This window comes from Triturus cristatus, chromosome 10 (assembly GCF_964204655.1).
Source record: "Triturus cristatus chromosome 10, aTriCri1.1, whole genome shotgun sequence".
Classification (NCBI taxonomy): Eukaryota; Metazoa; Chordata; class Amphibia; order Caudata; family Salamandridae; genus Triturus; species Triturus cristatus.
The window spans coordinates 862,985,006-863,008,562 of NC_140593.1; the positions used below are offsets into that span (position 1 = coordinate 862,985,006).

The following is a 23,557-nucleotide window of genomic DNA, read 5'->3' on the forward strand; positions in this document are numbered from 1 at the left end:
GGTCCATTATATTATTAAGCTGTACGCTACAATCATTGCGTTCTGGTTACGTGTCCTGGCATTACATTAACAGCAAGACTCTGTTCTCTGTATACAATCTAACAGAAAGACAGATGGTTATGGCATGCAGAGATGCTAAATATACCATGTTGCACATTGAAAAATTGGACCAATTACCTTTCACCGTGGCTGAATCACCTTCCACAGAACGGTTAATCCATGGCTATATTACACTGCCAGTCACGAGATTTCAATTTCAATACTGTCTCAAATACCAACAGGTAGGCAGATATGAAGCGCTAGGAAAAGGGTACATACCAGAGTACTGGGAATTACCGTACAGATTTAGACATAGGAATGGGGACACTGATGTTTTTCTCAGCTGTTCAAACTGTGAAAGTGCTTTGAGTAGGTCCTTAGTTTGCAAGGACATTTAGCTTCACAGGGTCTGTAATGCTTCGGTAGCAAACGTGTCCTGTTACTTGAAGGGTTCTCCAGCTGCTGTGATTCATCCGGTGTTCGAGCTGCTCTCGAATGGGAGCTATTTGATGTTGAATGATCAAGTTTCTGGTAGGATGGTACCAGGCATCTCATTTCTAGTCACAATAAGTTCCAGGGTTACTTGTTGTATGCAAGTATTGTTTCCACCGGCCCACACAGTTAGGGAGGCAACACTATGACCTTCATTGAATGTTTCCATTATACGGTTTGATTCTCTGAGCAGATTGAAAGCCTTGCTTTTTCAGAAATATTTGGTCTTAACCTCAGCCTGAGAGATGTTTGATCTCCAGGTCGCAAGGTCTTTATCTGAGATACAGGCACTAGTCCATATGAACTTCCCGCTCCATTTTGGAGAAATGGTTCACAGTTTCTTTAACAAGCCTGATACGAGGGGGATCGTGCACCTATTTAAACGTATAGGTTCTGGACTATTGAGCACCTTTCAGACAATCTTCGGAGTAATTCAGCACTCATATATTGGGAAGCGTTTTTGAAGGGCTTCGGCTGGCCCTACTACTCGTAGTGGGCATCCTGGTTTTAGTGTTCGTGCTTCACAATAGCTGTCCCTGTTCATTGAGAGATGGAAAAAACACTGCTGGTGAGACGTTTTTGTGAACTCATGGTACTCCATCTAGGCACTCCTCGGCTTCGGGAGCTAAGCGAGTGTTAGTTCCTACTGTTCAGAGTAGTCTGATTTGAGTGCATCTTGGCAGTGTTTCACTTCCTATTCCACGGATATGAATGTCCGTTGGACCTGTGTCTGACCCTTCCATCAGTTGCGCCACCGGGCATAGACGTACTACTGTTGATAATGTACTAATGTTGATGACGGCATTCTCAGAGCCTTCATGGGATGCTTCAGCTCCTGGGGGAACGAACAACGACTCTACAACAGGCTCACAGGTGTCGAGTGTTTCCACAGCGGCTGCTGTGGGAACCGGAGAAGATCACCTTTGCTCCATTGACCTGATTGTTACAGGGGCCGTCGTCTGCGAATGCAAGTGACAGTGACGTTGCGTCTCCCACAGAGGACACATAAATATTTGGCTCTCCATGTGATGGGTACAATTCGGCCTTTTTTCCAAAACAAGCCAAATTGAAATGAAAACATAGTTTTTTGGTGTTTTTTTCCTTCTGCTTTCACTGAGCACCGTGGCTTTCGATGTGCTCAGTCTGTCTGATCATGTATTGATTTTTAGTGGACTTGTAGAGCCCGGTATTTTACTTTGCTGGTAGTATCTTTTTTATCATTTTAACATATAACATGTTTTTAGATGCTTTTAAACACTGGTTTATGACAATGTTTTTATGCTTTTTGGCAGGCTTATTTTAGCATTAGTAACTTTTCCAACCTTCAGCAATATTCTAGCAATAACCTTTTGCCCAGTTATGTGCTGGATAAATGTCGATTGGGTTCCTTGAAACTAGCCTCATTTATTATGTATGAGGCTTCTTAGCATCATATCTTAATCCCCGGCACATGATGTACTTTAAAGAATCAACATACTCCTTACAAAAGTCATCGCTATCTTAATCCTCGGGCAACAGGGCTACTTTGCATAATTTCAATTAGTGATTCAGGTTAACTTACATAATCACAATCATAAACATATCGATTTAGGTAGAACTCCCCAGGGCTACCCTTTTGATATAAAAGAACCACACCTTCACTAGGAAGGCAAAGGACACTCTTCTACGCTGACACTGACACAGAGGTCCCTGAACGCTGAAGCTTCAACACAGAGTGGTCTGACATCCCTTGAGGGGTGTCCAACTCGTGAATAAGACGGGGTCCTTCTTTCTCTCCCATCAGGTAATGGGGTTGGCGCTTTCCTAGGGGATTCTTGGCTTCACACCCACATACATGCTAAGTACACTTAGGAAGGGTCTGCATCGTAGGAGTACGAAAAGATAACTGTTTTTATAGATGCCTGCATGTATTCATTGCTTTAGCACCATGGTAGAAATGTATCTAGTGTTCACTCTTTTGATGCTTGTAATCTCATATGTTTGCTTCTGTCTATTGATTATTGCAGTACATATGTTTTATACTAGAATGACGCTGGTTCAATAAATGCTTACTGAAAAACGTCCCCAATTTTTTTCCTGTATATCTCTCTGAGACTAAGTGAGCACGATTGACTGAGCGAAAAATATGTACGGTTTCCACAATCCCTGAAAGGTCAAGAATTTTCCTGTTCGATGGTTGCCAGAAACTATTTGCCTTGGTAAGGTAAGGGGGCTTATGGTGACAGTGTGAGATAGCTGGACTATAGGCTGACATATCCTGCGGGGGTGCCCGGAACCAGTCTTGGTACCAAGCCCTTAGTTTATCTTGTCCAACAAATGTGCAGATCCTATATATTTTTAGGAACTTCACAACAGGTGTGTGAGTAGCTGTATGGGTGAATATGTGGATGTATGGGTAGCTGTATGGGTGAGTGAGTGGCTGTGAGAGTGGCTGTATTGGTGAGTGGGTTTGTGAGTGGCTGCATAGGTGGGTGAGTGGGTGTGTGAGTAGCCCTTTGGGTGAATGAGTGGGTGTATGACTTGCAGTATAGGTCAGTGTTTTGCTGTTTGAGTGAGTGTTTAGTTAAGTAAGTTGCTGTGTAAATGGGTGTATTGGAGACTGATGTTTGTATGAGTGCCTGCATTGGTGAGTGTATGGCTGTGTTCAGAGGTTGTATGAGTGAGTGAATAGCTGTGTATGTGGTTGTATGGTTGAATAAGTGATATATGTGAGTAGATGTGTGGATAAGTATGTGGCTGTGTGAGTTGCTATATGAGTGAGTGAGTGGTTGTTTGAGTAGCTTAAAGGGTGACTGGCTGCATAGGTAAGTGAGTGGGTATGTGAGTGGCTCTATGGCTGAGTGAGTGGGTGTGTGAGTGGCTGTATAGGCTTGTGAATGTGTATGTGAATGGTTTTGTGGTTGTGTGAGTGGGTGTATGAGAGTGTGTGTAGGGCTGTGAAAGTGTTTCTATAGTTGATGTCATTAGTGATGTCAATTGAGATGTCATCAGTGATATCATCAGTGATGTCACTGATCACGTCATGAGTGATGTAATACTCATGAGTGATGTAATATGTGAGGTCAAAAGCAGTGCATTGCGGGGCCTAAGTTATAGTTCGCTCATATAACTATAACTGCTGAATTTCACTTCTTTTTTATATGAGTGAAATCTGATCCTAACTATAATGTGCCTGTAACCTTTGTTGTTTTTCAGTGAATTTCAATTATTTTTTTTTTATTCTATTTCATAACTGTAATGTCCCTGTAACTCTCTATCTTCTGGACCATTCTCTGAGTATTCATAACAAATATAGGGTTAGGAATAGTGTAATTACTTTCCTAATCCTTCATCTGAGGGAGACGTGCGTTACTGTACTTCACATGAAATGTCAGAGCTCAACAATGAGATAATTTTGTTAAAATATGTTCAATTCATATCCGATTTGTCAGCATGTTTTGTTGTTTCGCGGCACAGTGTTTGGCGGCTGTTCAGTTCTATGGCACTCCTATATTAGCAATCAAGAATGCTGGAAGGGGTGCTCTCCCTGCTGGCAGGAGCACATTTCAATAACAAATAGTTTATAAGTTGCTTCAACTAGATATTCAATAAGTTCATACACTTCAAATGAATGTTGAAATGAGTTCTTTATGATAGCCAATTGCAATCAGTGAAAACGTTGTACAAATCTGTACTTCTTCATGTGTCAAATCATATTCGGTTAACACATTTTCATATCCCAATGCATTTCGGGCCGGTAAAGGACCCTTCTCCAGGGATCACTTCATTAGAATTCTAAGAAAAATGAAACAGGAGGCGTTTCAAAAAACAGTCAGTCTCTAGTTGCTGAATTTAATATAATGGTGATGTCTTTCTGATAGTGTAACTCGTGCCAAGTGAAAGCCAATATTTTTTTTAAAAACGTGCTCAGTGAATGAACATCATTCCAACTCAACCAATTAGCGTGAGATGAGTCGAGTCAAAAGTGGTGAACTGAAATTATAAACCGAGGATTGCCCATGCAGAATCACCATGTTTCCATCTTTATGCTGGAATCTCTACTGTTGAAAACGTGGTGACAAATATATGTGCGTGAAAAAATACGTAAACAAATGCTCAAAGCTAAATAAAGAATATTCAACGTGCCCGCGTGCGATGCATGGTGTTAAAAGCTAAGTATTAGTTAAGCGAGCGTGCAGAGTGCAAAACTGTAAGACCGCGAAAACTTCAAAGCTTACCGATATGCTGCCATCAGCCTCGCTACCGTGCCAGCAGTGTTAGTCATGTAACGTGATTAGGGTCAAAGGTTAAATAGACACCGCGTTCTCTGCTGTGTTAAAGGGAAAGTGCATATTCGCGAGCAAGCTATAAAGTTGGTTGAAATCCTTGTGTGCAAAAACAAGCGTGTTAACTGCAAGAAACTGTCATATCATTTAGTTTACCGTGCCCAACCACGAGTGCATACTGGCTACATTGTTATAATTGACTCCTATACTAACCACAAAGATGAAAGACTGAGCTCGCCCCATTGCTGTTGAACCCTATGACCATCAAGTCTTGTGCAGTTCTTTGCATTTGCTCCTAAACTTATGTAATCTGCAGATACAAAGTACCATGAAACATGCACATGCATATAGTATGAATTGAGCCAACATCCTTCCTTGACGATACTTTCATTATTTAACTTGGTGATGGGATTGGGAAGCCACATCTCTCCCAGGTCTTCTATTGTCTCATTATCCAGATCAGTTTTAGATTGACTTGCCTTAATACAGGACTGAGGATCAGGGTCATGTAACAACAGAAAAAGAAATACGACTGCCTTTAATGTATTCAGGTCCCCAATCAGATTGCAGGCTTTTCACTCACTGCTTCTTAAGAAACACTTGATGTGAGAGAAGGTGAAAAGTGTATTTCTCTCATCTCTCTGCCTATGACTAGAATGGATATACCAGTCCTGCTCATAGATTAGTCTGCTGATTATTACATTATGTAATATCACTGTCACCTACTGTCTGCGCACCATTTTGGAAACAGAAACACTTAACCTGGCAGCTGCTGGGCCTCCAAACTGTCTGAGTTTGTGAATAATCATTGCAAACTTGTCAAACTCTAAAATGTGTATTTCAGTGGAAGTAAGGCCAAATCTGAAGTTCAGTACAAGGACGTACTAGCCTATGAGCCAATCTTGCAGTGCCACATGGGTTGGTCTGAAGAATCAGTGAGTGGGCCTTTTTTTGGCTGTTTGTGTGATTGTTTTATGATCTAGCTTGCTGTTGATGTCCCTGATATTACCACAAGCATTGCCTGCAGCAAGCTCAAATGAATGCAGTCACCCATACCTTGTAAAACACCTATGCAACGTGTTCTTACATCTTCAAAACTGCTCTGACTTGCAAATGTGGGCCACGTTTTTAGCTGCTAATGGAGGCCACTTTTATTTTGGTGCCTGAAACTATTTTCTGTCCCAGTCCGAGTCTGGTAAGTACACTCATAAAGCGGACACATATACCAGGAGATAAGCACAGTTGAGGGGGTGCATTGCATGGAATGTGGACAGGCGTAAGCAAGAGGCAAGAAATGTACCCACTGACAACAGAATCAAACTTTGAGGACAGGAATGAATGAAAGGCAGGGGATGGGAGCATATATTCAGAAAATGTTCGGCGCCACCCGCACCTAGGGGCGTGGTGCCCTTAGTGGCATCTCGGGCGGGAGCCGGTATTGTTTCTGTACTTCCTGTGAGTGAGGCAGGTCAGGCGCCAGAAGGAAGCGAAAGATGTTGCGGGCGGCCCCGGTGCAATGTCTTCAAGCGGCGCAGGGTCGCCTTCCTCTCCCTGGCAAGGATAAAAGCTGCGGGAGAGACAGGAAAACCCTCTTTGTCCTTTCCAGCAGCTCTGGAGGCGACAGATCAGCAACAAGTTACCCACCCACCCATCCCTGAGACTAAGGAGCAGAATGGCGGGGTCCCGGTGTTAAAGATTACGGGAATCTGTTCGCATGAGCTGAAAGCCATGTTGTACTTGGCAGCCATTTTAATTAGCTATGTGCTAGCCATTTGCTTTCTCCCTCTTCCAGAGCCTTGCATATGCTCAGAAGGGCCTAGCTATTAGAATGCACCTGCTCCTAGTATAGAACTGAGAGGCTGTTCTAACTGATGTCAGCAACTCATTACTCCTCCTACTTGTTGACTGTGCATTTTCTGTATGACCATCTATGTGTGGAACTCTTCTCATGTGTACTTGTACCGCCTTCTTTTGAGCCCCTGTGTTGGTATATAAGGCCCCTGTTCTCTGTACTCCTTAGAATGCCCCCTACAGTGACTTGAGATTACTGTGTGACGCAATCGCCCTCATCTGAGGTTAATAAAAAGATGTCTTTCATATTACAGCTTCTGTGCCAATCTCTTCTTTGTTGTTGGTTTAAAAGGACCAGGTGTATCAGTGAAACCCCTGAGAAGGTTTTGATTTCTTCAATTGGTACCCTCTGTGAGGCTCATCAGAGAAGTGGCTATCCAAGGCAGTGGTCTTGATTGGAGACAGGAATCTACTGAGGAGGACAGAACAGGACTCTAGTATACTGAGATTCTCTGTCTCTGCAGCCCAGTATATTTCTGGTCTTACTGATTTGACTCCTCCAACTGCTTACCACTCCTGACTGAGAATATTTTTGGCGCGAGTGTTCTAAAAGCGACCGTTTGGTCACTCAGAACTTGGCACTGAGGTTGGAGATTTTTGTGTTTGGTAAGGTCGTTTGTTGCGACGCTTTTTGGAATTGTATGGAAATTGGCCAATATTTGGAATTTGGAAATATATAAATTGCAATTTATGTAGGCAGGTAATGAGAAACTTTGTAAACTTGAACGGCACACTTTGAGTTAAGTGCTACTTTGTGTATAATATTATATATGCTGCAATATTCTTGGCATGCCTGTTCTTAGCACACATCGTAGAATGTGTTGCTTTCTTGGAGGTACCATTTTGGAACTTGTATAGAATTAGCCGGCTCCCCTAGAGAGGATATCTAACTAGGTTTAGGTATAAAAAACGTATTTCTTCCTCGGTGACTAGTACCCCGAGGAACTAAATATGTACATAGAAAGGATCTTGGTCTGTGTACTTAGCAACATTCATAAGTGGTGATATGCAGAGCGATTTTTGGTGTTCTGCCAGCCAAATCTAGTGAATTTGGTGTATCTTGGCTTCTTGAAAATGGAAAAGTCTTTTTGGGCTGTTGTTGAACTACTTTTGAGAGCTTTTCTTGTAAATATGACTTACAACTAGTATTTACAAATGGTTTGGTTTAAGTACAGTCTGTGGGCTGTATTTTGTTTCTGTCCTAAGTGTTGATCTGTGGGTTAAATGTGTGTTTAAATGTCTATGTCATTTGTCATTAGTGGTACTTGTGTGAGTAAGTAGCGATTGCGGTCTTGGTGCAAGAATGGCTAGCCTTAAGCATGCTGTATTGTGTGTTCTGAGTGTATGACCCCCTTCTGAAAATGTCTGGAATGAGCTCAATGTGGTTTTTTTGTCATTATTTCGTTATGCAAAATATCATTAAAATAAAATATATTTTAAAATAATACAGCAATGAATTATATAATATATGCTAAATAGCTGCACGCTATCATTAAATTGAAAGAGTAAGACACTATACATGTGTGCAAATTGTCACGATGCTAAAGATAAAATTAGAATTCACATTGAATAGGAATAAAAAAAGGCCTCAAAAATGAAATTGTGTGTTTTGCAATAAATAAACTAAAATACAAAATGTTACAGCACTTTCCTTAAGATACATTGTATTAGATATTAAAAGGCATTCACATCATGTGAGTGAATTTGGTTGTTGCTGAACTAAACATACATTATAGAACGATAGATTTGACTGCATTGAAATGCCTCAGTTTTAAATAGACTGTCACTGTGCTTACATTTCCACACTAAAAAGAAGCTTTCCAACAGCTGTATTTTAACTGTCTCACTGAAAAGCAGCTGTCTTTTTGCCAGCAGTCCACAGAGAGAAAGGGATGCTGACTCAACTAGGATTTTAAGTCAGTATTAACATGGTATAGAGGCTTGCATGCTTTTAAAAAGTTACAAAAAATCAGGTTCATTATTTTGGATAACAGAGAACAGATTGACAGTAGGGATTTTCCTTTCTTAATGCCTTTTTAAATAAGGATATCAGGGGTTTTGATGTTAAATAATAATTGTCCTCTAAAAAGTGTCGCAGATTTTCATGTTTCAAGTTAGGCTTTTGTGCTTAGGGTTATGAATGAATGCGATAAAATATGATAGGCAAGGGATGAAGCTTGCTTTTCATATGTGGACTCATCAAAATGATTGGATTTATAAAAAAAAAAAAAAAAAACATTTCATTATATAAAAAAAGTTATTAAAGATAGGTGCATTCAATTTGTTTTTTAATATTTATAATGCCTAATAATGATACTGTGAACTCCTAGCATCAAAATTGAATTTAAGCAGTGCTGTACCGCAATAGGGGGTAACTTACATGTGAAATGTCATTTTACCCAGGCGTACAAAACTCATTTTTATAAGGGTATACATTATACATTTCTGATCCCCCATCTTTTGGATATGTAGAGGCCATTCTGGGGATGACTATTATGCAAAAACATTGTAGGGTATTCATTTTTAAGTGCCCCAAACATCAAAGTTGAAATTGGATAAAATTCACTATTTAAATGAGGTTCTTCCAATCAGAGCAGCTTTTAAACTGCCTTAGGCTCCAGTAAATGGTCATATGTAAGTATAGAATGAATAGCTGACATCTATACTGCTAGAAAAGCACTCAGCACACTGCTTACAAATATAAATATGTACAAAAACAAATGGCAGAAGTTATTAAGCTTACCTCTGAATTGCTGGTAGACAGGAATGGAGTGGGTTTGCTTTTCAGCTCTCAGTCTCCAGGGTCACTTTGAATTAGGAGAACCGCATGGAAACCATTGCACACAAAATGGAACACCTGCTAATGGGTTGAAGGTCGAGTTCTACATTTAGAAGCCTAGCAGGGCTCAGAGCAAGGTTTGCTTTGACATTTCGACATTTGAAACTTTTTGAAAGACGAGATGTCAGGGCAGGGAGAGAAAGAGAGGTTTTGCTTACTTTTTTTGGCAAAAGCAAGTTTTTGTGCACTGATATGAACAGAGGGAAATATAATGGTATATGTGAACTCTGATTAAGAGAATGGCTCTGCCATGTATATAGCACTAATGCTTTTAGGGCTGAGTTAAGGAAGCAATGGGATTTAGTTTGAATGTATGCGCCCTCGTGTTCCACTTATACATTTGCTAAAGGAATTGGTGGTTGGTTATTCATGTTCTTTAGCTAGCTCAATTTGCTATTTACCTCCTCAGAGTTTGTTAATGCCCAGTTGCTACAAATAGGGGTTGATAGTGTTGACAGAAGTGAAACCTGTTTCAGGTTTCCTACTGTCAAAATGGGGGAAGGAGGCTAGCTCCTCTACAAATTAAGGGTAGGCAAATTTATGTTTTCTCTCTCTTTTTCTCAAATTTTTTTTTGCCTGTCTAAACTGTCTGTGAAATAGCCATGAGACATTTAATTGGCTATTCAGTAATACTGTTATAAACATTGTTAGCATTGATAAAATGAATAAATAAATATGTTATGTTACTGCCCATCCTGTCTGATGAAATTATGAAAGGATGAGTAGTCTAGATTGCTGTTCCCTTAATTGATCTTTAAGGGGAACTAGATGTGGGTAGTTTTGGTTCTAAAATTCTCAGGTGATAACACCATTATTGTTTATGTTATTCTCATGCTACATACAGTTTTGCAAGGGCATTGCTAGTTTTTATTAGCTAGTCTGTGTAAATAAACTGACAGTCCTTACTAGAGCTGATGTTGCATAGTTTGGATCGTGAAAAATAGAATGCAGGGAAGATGCCCATGTGATCCTTAGCAAACATTTTTGAGGAAAATATTGTTTTATAGGAGTTTGTTTGTCACAATATTTTCTGCTGGAGAAATGTATGTACCCATTATGTTGAAGTTTTTAGTTCTTTATGTAATAGGAATCCCTGTTAAATTAGCAGTTTTAGATTTTCCTGTTGCTCCTATAACATGAGAGCATGGTCCTAAGCGTACAACGTAGGGGCTTTTTTAAGAGAAATCATTTTAGAAGTGTCTGCAGTCCTGTACAGGTAATGCAAAGTCTATGAGTAAAATTGTAGAACATTTCCTTTTTTATTGAGGGTCTTCAGATGAATAATATAGGAATACACGGTAAATAGACATAATATCGAGAAAAAAATATCGAGTAGCAAGAATATCGAGTTTTTAATATCGAATGGACAGAATATCGACTTGCAAAAATATAGTGGTGAAGAATATCGAAAAACAGGTAAGAAATATCGATTGCAATAATATAGTTGTTAAAAATATCGATTTTTTTATAGTGTTTTAAGTGTTAGTATATGTGTTAAAAGTATGTATTAATATTGGAATGTATGTTAGAATATTTTTTCATTATTGAATTTTATGTTTTTTAATTTTTTTGTAATTTAATTCCGTAGCGGGTTGTGGGTTTATAGGGGAGTAGGGTGGGAAGTAATTTAATTATAGTACATTAAATAATAATTTATAGGAATTATTAATTATTTTTAATTTAATTTTGCGTTTTACTTCTGTAGCGGGTTGTGGGTTTATAGGGGAATAGGGTGGGAAGTAATTTAATTATATATTATTAAATAATAATTTATAGGAATTATTAATTATTTTTAATTTAATTTTGCGTTTTATTTCTGTAACCGGTTGTGGGTTTATAGGGGAATAGGGTGGGAAGTAATTTAATTGTTATTAGTTAATTATTAATTGGTATTGCAAATTAATTGGTTGTTGATTAATTATTAATTGGTAAATAATTAGTATTAATTGGTAATTAATTTGTATTAATTGTTTAATTGATAATTATGTTAATTGTATTCATTTAATATTTGTAGCGGGCAGTGTGTTTATAGGGGAATATGGTGGCAAGTAATATAATTGTAAATAAATAATTATGTAATTTATTTGTGTATATTGTTAATTAATATATTTTTAATTTAATTTTGCATTTTACTTCTGTAGCGGGTTGTGGGTTTATAGGGGAATAGGGTGGGAAGTAATTTAATTGTTATTAGTTAATCATTAATTGGTATTGCAAATTAGTTGTTTGTTGATTAATTAATAATTTGTAAATAATTAGTATTAATTGGTAATTAATTAGTATTAATAGGTAAATTGATCATTATGTTAATTGTATTCAATTAATATTTGTAGCGGGTATTGTGTTTATACGGGAATATGGTGGGAAGTAATATAATTGGAAAAAAAAAAATATTTAAATAATTTGTGTATATCCTTAATTAATATATTATAAATTAATTATTAATTGGTATTATTTGCATTTATTAATGTTTTTTATTGAAAAACAATTGTTTGTTAATTAAATATTAATTGTTAATTAATTAAACAAAAATGTATTGGTATTTAAAAATGATCAATTCTTGTGTGATTGGTAATTAATGGTAATACTTGTTTTTGTATTAATAATTAATTATTTTAAAAATAAAAATACATTTATTATTTTCTCTACTATTGCACTTACTTGAGTGGGAATAGTAATTTTTACCCCTACGCTATCCAATGCTTTCCCTATTATTGCACTCTCTGGAGTGTGAATAGTAATTTTTACCCTCTTGCTATCCAACGCTTTCCCTACTGTTGCACTCACTGGAGTGGGAATAGTAATTTTTACCCTCCCGCTATCCAACGCTTTCCCTACTGTTGCACTCACTGGAGTGGGAATAGTAATTTTTACCCTCCCGCTATCCAACGCTTTCCCTACTGTTGCACTCTCTGGAGTGGGAATAGTAATTTTTACCCCTACGCTATCCAACGCTTTCCCTACTGTTGCACTCACTGGAGTGGGAATAGTAAATGTTACCCTCCCGCTATCCAACGTTTTCCCTACTGTTGCACTCTCTGGAGTGTGAATAGTAATTTTTACCCCTACGCTATCCAACGCTTTCCCTACTGTTGCACTCACTGGAGTGGGAATAGTAAATGTTACCCTCCCGCTATTCAACGCTTTCCCTACTGTTGCACTCTCTGGAGTGGGAATAGTAATTTTTACCCCTACGCTATCCAATGTTTTCCCTATTATTGCACTCTCTGGAGTGGGAATAGTAATTTTTACCCTCCCGCTATCCAACGCTTTCCCTACTGTCAATTCTCTGGAGTGTGAATAGTAATTTTTACCCCTACGCTATCCAACGCTTTCCCTACTGTTGCACTCACTGGAGTGGGAATAGTAAATGTTACCCTCCCGCTATCCAACGCTTTCCCTACTGTTGCACTCTCTGGAGTGGGAATAGTAATTTTTACCCCTACGCTATCCAACGCTTTCCCTACTGTTGCACTCACTGGAGTGGGAATAGTAAATGTTACCCTCCCGCTATCCAATGCTTTCCCTACTGTTGCACTCTCTGGAGTGGGAATAGTAATTTTTACCCTCCCGCTATCCAACGCTTTCCCTACTGTTGCACTCTCTGGAGTGGGAATAGTAATTTTTACCCCTACGCTATCCAACGCTTTCCCTACTGTTGCACTCACTGGAGTGGGAATAGTAAATGTTACCCTCCCGCTATCCAATGCTTTCCCTACTGTTGCACTCTCTGGAGTGGGAATAGTAATTTTTACCCTCCCGCTATCCAACGCTTTCCCTACTGTTGCACTCTCTGGAGTGGGAATAGTCATTTTTACCCCTACGCTATCCAACGCTTTCCCTACTGTTGCACTCACTGGAGTGGGAATAGTAAATTTTACCCTCCCGCTATCCAACGCTTTCCCTACTGTTGCACTCTCTGGAGTGTGAATAGTAATTTTTACCCCTACGCTATCCAACGCTTTCCCTACTGTTGCACTCACTGGAGTGGGAATAGTAAATGTTACCCTCCCGCTATCCAATGCTTTCCCTACTGTTGCACTCTCTGGAGTGGGAATAGTAATTTTTACCCCTACGCTATCCAATGTTTTCCCTATTATTGCACTCTCTGAAGTGGGAATAGTCATTTTTACCCTCCCACTATCCAACGCTTTCCCTACTGTTGCATTCTCTGGAGTGGGAATAGTAATTTTTACCCTCCCGCTATCCAACGCTTTCCCTACTATTGCACTTACTGGAGTGGTAATAGTAAATTTTACGCGCCCGCTATCCTACACAGAAAATATTGAATATTTTTAATTAATATCACGTTAAGATATATGTATTAAATTTTTTTTTTACTTACTTTAATTATTCATTAAGTTTACTGTTATTTAAGTATTTTTAAGTATGTGTCAGTTAATTATATGTATTATTTCATTTATTTAACATTACTTTTAAAACATTTAAAAAATTCGATATTTTGACTAACTATATTATTTACAACGATATTTTGGATTCGATATTTTTCTAATTTCCTGTTTGGAGATAGGACTTCGATATTTTGGCATTCTATATTTTGGCATCGATATTTTTGTAAGTCTATATTTTTGTAGTCGATATTATGTCAGTGATCCGGAATACACAGATGTAAGGATTTGGAGTATGTCTGTATTGTTTTTCTCTTTTCCTCAGAATTTAGTAAATGTACACAGACTTCCTTGGCTGCTTGGGATTGGGTGACGTATTACTCTTGTCAGTTCACCAAAGAGTTCCTTTTATACTTGCCAATAGGTCCAGGCTGTTGTTTTCTTTACTCTCACATAGATGAAAGTGGTTCTTGGGTGCCTTGCTAATATATGGGGCTTCCCAAGACTAGGAAGTATTCTGAGACTATCCTCTCTGTTGATAGATTATTTCTGTGCCTTGTCTAAAGACCTTTTGTTCTGTCCACCAATAGATATTTGCTGCCTTACAACCATTGCCAGAGGGGCACGGACATCAGATCCAGCTTGGGGAGTCAGCACCAGTCCAGCTTGAAGTCAAGGTGAAGGTAACCAGCACAGGCATGCTGGCAACTAGGACTTCAGTGAAGGTAGAAGGCCGGAAGCACTGGGATGTGAAGTGTGTACCCCTGCCACTGTCTCGGGTGAAAGACGGGGTAACAAATCAGAAAGGAGAAATCGTGGATCAAGTTTTTGATGCCCAGCTGAGAGTCACAGACCAACCAGAACGGCAAGGTTGTTTTGCTTGAGGTAACCCCCTTTGAAACGAGGGTTGCTTCAGAGATCCTAGCATCAGGCCTCTGAATCCTGGTCCCAAAGTGACGGCAGGTATGCACCTTTTGGTTGTTGGTCAAGAGATACCTGGGCACACTGTATGCAATCTGTGGCCCCAACGAAAGAGCAGTGTGCCAGCAGAGCAATACAGGAGTTAGGGAAGGACTTGAGTTCAGGGTACAGGAGCTGTGTCTCTGGTGCCTGTTAGACTGAAGTGAAGAAAACTGGTGCACTGCCTGAGACACTGGACAGGATCGCTGAGAGCATTTGCCCTGGTGGGTGATTGCCCTATTCTGAAAGAAGGAACTTTTCCCTTGAAACTGGGCCGTGATTCCTGATTTACGAGTTGTGCAGCTCCACCGTGGGAACAGCAGCCTGTGAGGCTCAAACGGACACGGGGAGAAGACTCCCCTCTGGATGGTTGTACAGCGGCTTCAATCTCCCAAGGACTTCTTCTTTTTTGTTAAAAATGTACCCCTTTAGTCGTCCCATTTTTGAGGAGGAGCAGCCCTTTGCAGCTCTTTGTCCTAATTCTCATGGCAGCCATTTTAGTTAGCTATGTGCTAGCCATTTGCTTTCTCCCTCTTCCAGAGCCTTGCACATGCTCAGAAGGGCCTAGCTAGTAGAATGCACCTGCTCCTAGTATAGAACTGTCAGGCTGTTCTAACTGATGTCAGCAACTCATTACTCCTCCTACTTGTTGACTGTGCATTTTCTGTATGACCATCTATGTGTGTAACTCTTCTCATGTGTACTTGCACCGCCTTCTTTTGAGCCCCTGTGTGGGTATCTAAGGCCTCTGTTCTCTGTACTCCTTAGAATGCCTCTTACAGTGACTTAAGATTACTGTGTGACGCAATCTCCCTCATCTGAGGTTAATAAAAAGATGTATTTTATATTACAGCTTCTGTGCCAATCTCTTCTTTGTTTTTGGTTTAAAAGGACCAGGTGTATCAGTGAAACCCCTGAGAAGGTTTTGATTTCTTCACCAGGCAAGAAAAATGGTGTGTGCTCCTTTTTTGGCATTGACTGGCTGACCCTGGAACAAGGCGAGCATTCAGTGGGGGCTCAGGGCTGACAGTAAGGGGGACTAGCCTGCTGGTGGTCCTGGACTCTCCTGCCCTACCCGAGACGCCTGTGTGTATGTTAAGAAACTTTGGAGGGGGTATCCGGTGTTCAGGAACACCGGTGGGGCCAAGGCATAGGCAGTGCCCTGGTGGTGGTGCCTCTCTCTGGGTTGGAGGACTAGGACCGAAAGTTACTACTGATAAAACAGTGCAAGTTTGGGCCTGCTGACACAGCAATCAATGGGGGATTCATGACCGAAGTGCGTGTCTAGATATCCGGATGGCTAAGGCCATGACTGGAATGTAAATAATATCGTTTGAAAATGTACTCCTTGTAATGGAAATACCCTACCTCTTTTCGCTAACAAGTGTGTTGTTTGGTTTACCTGTGCTTTGAAAAAATGGTCAAGTGTCTCAGACAATGAACAATAAAAAATTACTCTGCTTTAAGATATAATAAAGGACTACGCAGTGATGACCAACTAACTGCATCATGTTTTTTCTATAATGTCTAAGGGGTGCTGAGGAGAATAAAGATGTAGTTGTCACTAAAGGAGGGGGGGCGACTTGCACGCTGTATGCACACTATGAGAAGTTATACACCAAGAATGGAAATGTACAGAACACGGGAGAGGGGATGCGCACAGCAATATGGGGGGAGGCACCATGAGCAAGTGAAAACTTGCAGACTAGTCCTGTAAACCACAGAGGCAAAAAACTAACTCAGGGGGGCAGTGATATCCGAAGTTTGTAATTACTAACACCAGGCACTGCCAAGTTTGGCAGAGAAAATGATGAAGCACACACTATTGTTGAACGGAGGCCTTCTTTAGGTAGTATGGACCAAAGCAGCAGTGCCTCTGGAACAGGAACACTTTCTAAAACTGTGACTAGGGGCCTGACACGGGGCGCTGTAATGCTCTGGATTCTGGGATGAGGGGTAGACTGGGGCAGGGGAACACTTGCTTTTGGCAGATTAAGATACAGAGAAGACATAACAGGAATTCACTTACTTTAGGGTCAAAACACGCATATGCCTTTGTGCAAAGAAAAAAAAACAACCTTGAACCACAGTTATACTTTGAGTAAGACAAGGACACAGATACAAGTGAAGAGATGTGCGCAGCTGCCAAAGTAGAACATCTAACGAGCACCTTCACACAGGTTTTGGTGAAAGGAGGACCCTCCTCCCCCATTCCTCCCCCTCTTCCTCTTCCCTCCCATGAGAAAGTGACAGCCAGCATGCAGAGTTTTCACAGGCAAGCTAGGTAGTCATTGGGACCGGAAACTTTTCTTGTTGGTTTGTGAACGCTGCTCACAGAACGGGCGCCATACAAAGACCTGGAAGAAGCTGTTTACAATTCCTCCTGATAAAGGAAATTGTATGCCGTAACACGAACAAGGCAATTTGGGGGCTTAATTATGATTTGTTGATTAATGTTTAAATGGGTTGAAAGAAACCATCTGAAATAAAATATACAATCTGAATAAATGAGCAATAAATAAAGAATTGTGTACCCGGATTGAGTGCTTCACTTATTCGACTTAACAAACCAACAGATGCTAACTTGCATATAAGAGTATGGCGGAATACAGTTCGTTTGGACACCAAGACTTGCAACTACATCAGGAAACCTAGAGTTTGCGAACATTACACTATGCAGAATCCACATAACCTTATCTAGCTTGCAGACCGACCACAATCGAGTAACCAAAATAGGCAGGGTTTCAAGTATTACAATCCACTAGAAGTGACATGGCCTTTTGTACCCATTTATGCCAGTGGAAATGTCATTACCTGCTCTGTGATCTGGATCAGAGGAAAAAAACATTTGGCTTCCGACTCGCAGCATCATGAGAAATAAACGTAACGACAGAAGTGGGTGAAATGTAATGATAGAAGTGAGTGATTTATTTGTCTTGTGGCTGGTTATACCTTATCAACACACATCTCTTGGTCAGCAAACGAACAAGTGCAGTCCAAGCATTTCCATAACGGTAGGAAGCATATATTCAAGAACACTGATTTCTGAAACCTGTTTGTGTGATTCTCTTCGTGCTCAAGGAGCAGTGTTTCGTCTTTTAACAGGTTCGAGCCGCACCTCCCCTAAAAGCAGTAAGATGGTTACTATGAGTCTGGGAGCATTCACTTTGGCGAAAAAGCAGGAACTTGCCACTTAAATGGGTAGGTCTGGTTTTGGCGTGAACTTGACATGGAATAGCTTATCTTTGCTTTGTGCAGCTGGTCTCTTTTATTTCGCTCCTCCATGGATGCCACTGGCTACATCTTTTGGGCAGGGGGGACGGCGTCCACCCGGTAACAACCCAGTAAAATAAGTGGGGGGACGCCGTCCACCCGCGTGGTACCCCGACTCGAGCCCTGGATGCCAGCTAAATAGCAGACAACTAGGACAATATAAAATGGAGTCACACATCAGTAACACCTGCGGATACCATCACTTCTCAGTCTTAAAAGTAGGCGGGTAGCGGGAGCAGCCGGTCACAGCAGGTATCTCACACATTGGATGCACGGGCACATGCGCATTGGTGTCCTCAAGCCGAGGCATGTCATTGCATGCTTTGTGGGTTATTGAAAAATCTATTTCGGTGGGAAGGGTCCGTCATGAAATGTAAATGGACCTTACGAAAAATATAACCACGATTATTTGAAAAGAAATCGCATCGATTGCAGCATGAATATTCTACGTGGTGGTTTTGTAATGAACCACAAGATGGCAGTGTGTGCTAAAGGAAACACTTAGGGCACAGCTTTCCAAACTTTTCATGTTGGTGACACACCTTTTAGACAATGTTCATCTTGCGACACGGCAAAGCGAGCGAGTGAAGGGCGCGACCCCGAGCCACCTAAGGGGGGTCGGAGGGTTCTCCCCCAAGAATATTTTGAAAAAATAGTGGGCAAATGGTGCATTTCCAAGCAAGTTTAAGAAAGCAGGAAGGTTAATAAAGCAATTGTTAATCTGTTCTAAGAAAGACAGTGACTGGCAAAACTTCTGTGATTCAGGGAAACAAAAACATACTAGGTGTCTGCTGTAATGCCAACTAAACCAAATATCAGAGCAATCACTTAAGAGCCAACTAACCCCTGGCATTCGAGAATCCACATCCTTTGGCTTCCCAAGACCCTTCATCTCAGCCTTTGCAACTACTCTGACAAGAATAAAAGGACCAGTCGACCTGGGGGTCATACCCACAACCATTGTTCATGCATCTTGATCATGGCAAGATCTTTAAGCAAGGGCAGAATTGAAGTCATCAGTCTTTTAGCTGGTTCCTGCAAGGACACCCTCATTCATCAGAGATTACGTGTCTTTGAAATACGAATAATAACGTGCATGCTGCTGATCTATTCCGGAACTGGTGGCCTCTTGCCACCTGCGCCCCTTCGAATCGCCTCAATAAAAAAAGCATTCAACATACAGATTCCCCACTGAGCCCGACGCTATCACCAGCATTGACCCCACGCCTAGCCCTGCCCATCACACGCGGTTCGCCGCGGAAAAATACCATGCCCCAGGCGCTCCTAGAGAATTGTGGCTTAAACACACAGCGCATTCCAACCACAGGTTCTCCGTTTCTATGGGGCTCGGAGATGGGAGAGAACGGAATGCAAATCAAACCACAGTGTAGTTTGTATCCCCCTGGTGCTAGGTTAGTGAACTAGTATGGTGCCAATCTTGGAGGTGTAGTTACTATTTGCATGAAGCAAGGCAGCTTTTTTAGAGTGTCTGTGCTTGGCGGACAGCAGCAGCAGGCCACTCGTATTAGATATGGCTCCGGGCTGTAATTTCCCTTGTGGGCTACTCGGAGTAGCAAATTTGCTTGCTGTGCTGCGTTGAATGACAAATTATTAAATCTGGGCCATAAGGCGTATAAAATATGGACCAGTTTCAAAAGGGAGATTCGGCTTACAAGGAAGAGAACAACTGTGCTAAATTGACCACAGGTAGGTCAAAAATCAGATATCACTCCCACGGTAGTTCAGATAGAACCTAAAAAGGCTTAATTTGTGCAGGTGGTTGCAGGTGAGAGTCGCATGCGCTCCTTCTTGTGCACCAGTGGCCATGTACTCAAGGAGGGGACAGCTGTGCGCCAGTTTTCATGCACTTGCACATTATAAAGGACTTACATTTAACTCCCAATTTCTCCAAGTTGCACTACTAACAGCATAGCTCAGAGGCACTCACCTCTTAGCTATGCTACATGCACTGTCTCAGAGAAATTCAGAGTTAAATGTACACGGTACTTCTACTTGTACTTAACTTACTTGTTATGTCTTTGAAAGCGCGCAGCGGTGATCCGGATGTGCCTGGGGCCATGTAACTGTGCAGTGAGGCAGTCTGTCTCAGAAAGTTTGTGCAAAAGCACACTAACTCGTTTTGGGCCGGGGTGACTTAGCGCCAGAGATTGTGGTGCCACTGTACTTGCAGGTAGCAGACAGCGTGGTCAAGCCAGGGCGGTAGGCCACTCAGCATTTAAAATTTTTTATCAGCGTGACCTAAAACTTTTTATGAAATAATACAGCCTCTTTCACATTGCATTTTTTTTCTTTTTTCCCGCCGATTTTATATAGTGCGAACGTGACACGCTTTATAAGCATCAGTTACTATACACAAGGACACGGACACATTCATTTTGCTTCATTTTACTCGGTTGAAAGGGTCACTCATAGTCGTTGAAATGTCACTTCTAATAACTCAAAATTATGAACGTGTCACACATAGCAATCCGAAACCTTGGCAACTATGTATTACTGACTCTGTATTTACTTTGTGTCCCAAATCAAAGCCAGTAGGATTTCACATATAACACCTGGCTCTTGAAATCACCTAGGCCACAGCGGATGAGGTTGTAAAACAGCTGATTTAGATTTTTGCTCGAGTAATTTCTGTCTGTTTCTTTCGCGGACCTATTTCATCTTCCAACCTGGCAGTGGAAATTCAGGAGCATTCCGAGATTGGCGCCATACTAGTTCCCTAACCACGCAACTGGGGATACAAACTACGCCTCCGACATTGGCGCAATATTAGTTCAGGGGATACAATTGAATGCCAGCAATTTTTTTAAATTCGAAATTTGCCTTACCGAGCGCCTGGGATGGGGACTGCAGAGGCGGCTCCGTGGACTGCGGATTCAACGTGCGTCGCAAAGGGGAACGAGACCGCGCTCACCTAACACCTCTCCTTACTCTACGTACGGTAGTGCGCCACTGAATGCAAACTCCAAGAGGGCACCCTAATCTGCCCGCGATGTCATCATCGCGCGACACACCCACACTTAGGAGGCGACACAGTACTGTGTCGCGCCACAGAGTTTGGAAAGCTCTGACTTAGGGGGATATTCCCAAGAACGTGGGATAATCATCGCCAAAATAGGTTAAAGCAATGTTTCATATCGCCGTCTCTTGCGGGAAAATAACTGTGTTAACCTCGTATTCAGGCGCGCAACACCCATTGGGCTCACCGGGCTTCAGCCCCCCCCCGTCGTGTGTGACAGCCCGGCTGAGACAGCCTCGCGGGCTGGCGTCCGTCTAATTGCAGCCGCACCAGAGTACTTCACGGGTCTTTAAAAGACCATTTACTCGTTAATGAGGCTTTTGCTGTGTTTTCACCCCTTCTTACAGCCATTCTGCCTATGGCTGGAAGACTTAGCCCCCCCCCCCGAAATCTTTTTCAGCCCCCCCCGAAATTTGGCTCTAGTTGCCTGCCTGCTCGTATTCACAATACGGCGGTAACATTCAATAGATTCCCGATAACACGTCAAATGTCCGCGATAGAATCACTGGGTCGGAGATAAAAAAAATTACGGGAACGTGAAAAAAGCTGCGATGGGCCCAACAGCGATAAAAATACAGCGATAAGCAGCGCCACGCCTGCAAGCCCCACAAGTCACGTGGGAAAAAATCACTATAAAAACGGCTGCAAAACACACAAACAAAACACATACAACTGTGAAGTACCATGGAGGTAGCCGGAGCAGGCACAGAGGACAACCAGAACCCCACAAGCCCCACGGAGGACAAGCCTGGGACTATCATTCGGGAGATGGTGGCAGGAGTTGGCGGAACGGACACTGCACAACAGGACCTGAGCCAACAGCAACAGGGTGGGTAACGACCAGGGACTGGGAGGACGAGTGGAGATGGGCACAATGTCACACATGCACAATTAAGTATAGCACATCTGCGGACAAACCATGCCCAAGAGTCACAACTCCGACCAAGAGCCAAATTTACCCAAGTCTGCGACATCCCAGCACTGTATAAGCACAGAAGTGAAAGGCACATCGCCTGAAAGGGATAAGGGCCCACAAAATTAGAGCTGAAGGGGCAACCTACCCACAATGCAGCACACACACATAAGAATCCAAGCACCTCATCATTGTCAACAATGTGGTGCAAACTGCAACACTTTCACAACAGAGCAGAGGACGCAACTGCTACCGCTTGTGTTCAGAAAATGGACATTCGCCTTTGGCATAGCAGGAAACTGTGAGATGACAATGTACAAGTACAACCTCACATCCCTGATGGTGTAGAAATGTCAACTGTCCCGCATCAAATAGGCATCTCCTCACAAACAGTCACAATGTACATTGTCATGCAGTCCATTAGTAAACTTGTACAATGTGTGAACATACATGTGAACACAATTTCAATATGCATCTCCCCTTCACATTGCAGAGGGACGATCAACATCTCCTGCAGAGCAGACCCAACAACACAGCACTGATGTTGAAGAGGACCTCCCCAACATCGACACCGACGTTCTCCAACAGCCCATGGCCAGCTCTGGCACCCCACCCCCAGGGGCAGGGCAGCACAGCTGCATCCAGGAGCCCCCACCCCCTGCACAGACCACACAGCAGGAAGCACCCACCACCATGGCTGTCTCCCAGGACCCCCACGACCAACACATGGCATTCCAACGCCGTGTGTTAGGGTGCCAGGAGAAGATGGCTGATCAGGTGCAGGTGGGGTTTGACCTCATGGCAGCCAAACTAGATGCCATACGTGGGTGTCTAAGTCCCATCAGGGACCACTTACAGTCCCTAATGGACACCCACTGTCTGCTCCATGCTCTCCAACAATCCATGGCTGACATCGCTGGAGTCATGACTCAGTTGTCTAGTCAGAGTGACTCCAGCGATGTCAGCCAGGTGTTGGGACACATAAGGAGAATGATGGAGACCTTGGAGCGGATGCAGGCGGAAACAATGTTTACCACGGCTGCACACCAGCGAGATGTAGCTGGGATCTTCCATGCCCTGCAGATCCTCTTCATGGCATTGCCACCACAAGGCCTGGCGCGGATGAAAGCTGCTGCTACCACTCCATCCACATCTCCGCTCACTGAAGTGTCAGTGCCACATACTGCGGCAGACATTCCACCAAAGGGGAATGGATCACTTGACCTGGAGTAACCAGGGTTTTGCAACGTATTGGTTGTTTTACAGTAAAACAACCTAGTTGTCATGGTGATACTTTGGCTGTGACACCTATATCTCTCTGGCTCATTGTTATGACATGGGAATGTTCTATGCTGTGTTTCCTAGGTTTTAGAATGTAATTATTTGAAGTGTGGTTCCAACAGCAGTAGCTGTTATGGAGCTAGAGCTGGCTGTGATATTGGATGGGTCCTATTATACTTTGGATTAAACCTGCATGTTCCTGTTGAATCTCCTGAGTTAAGTGTTCTTATTCTACGCAAAGGAGATTCTCACATTGGC

General features: G+C 42.0%; 1 protein-coding gene across 2 annotated transcripts in view; it reads right to left on the reverse strand.

Annotated features, from left to right (window-relative positions):
- Window positions 1-23,557, reverse strand: part of LOC146796120 (uncharacterized) — a 531,425-nt gene that overhangs the window by 211,402 nt on the left and 296,466 nt on the right. The window lies entirely within an intron of this gene.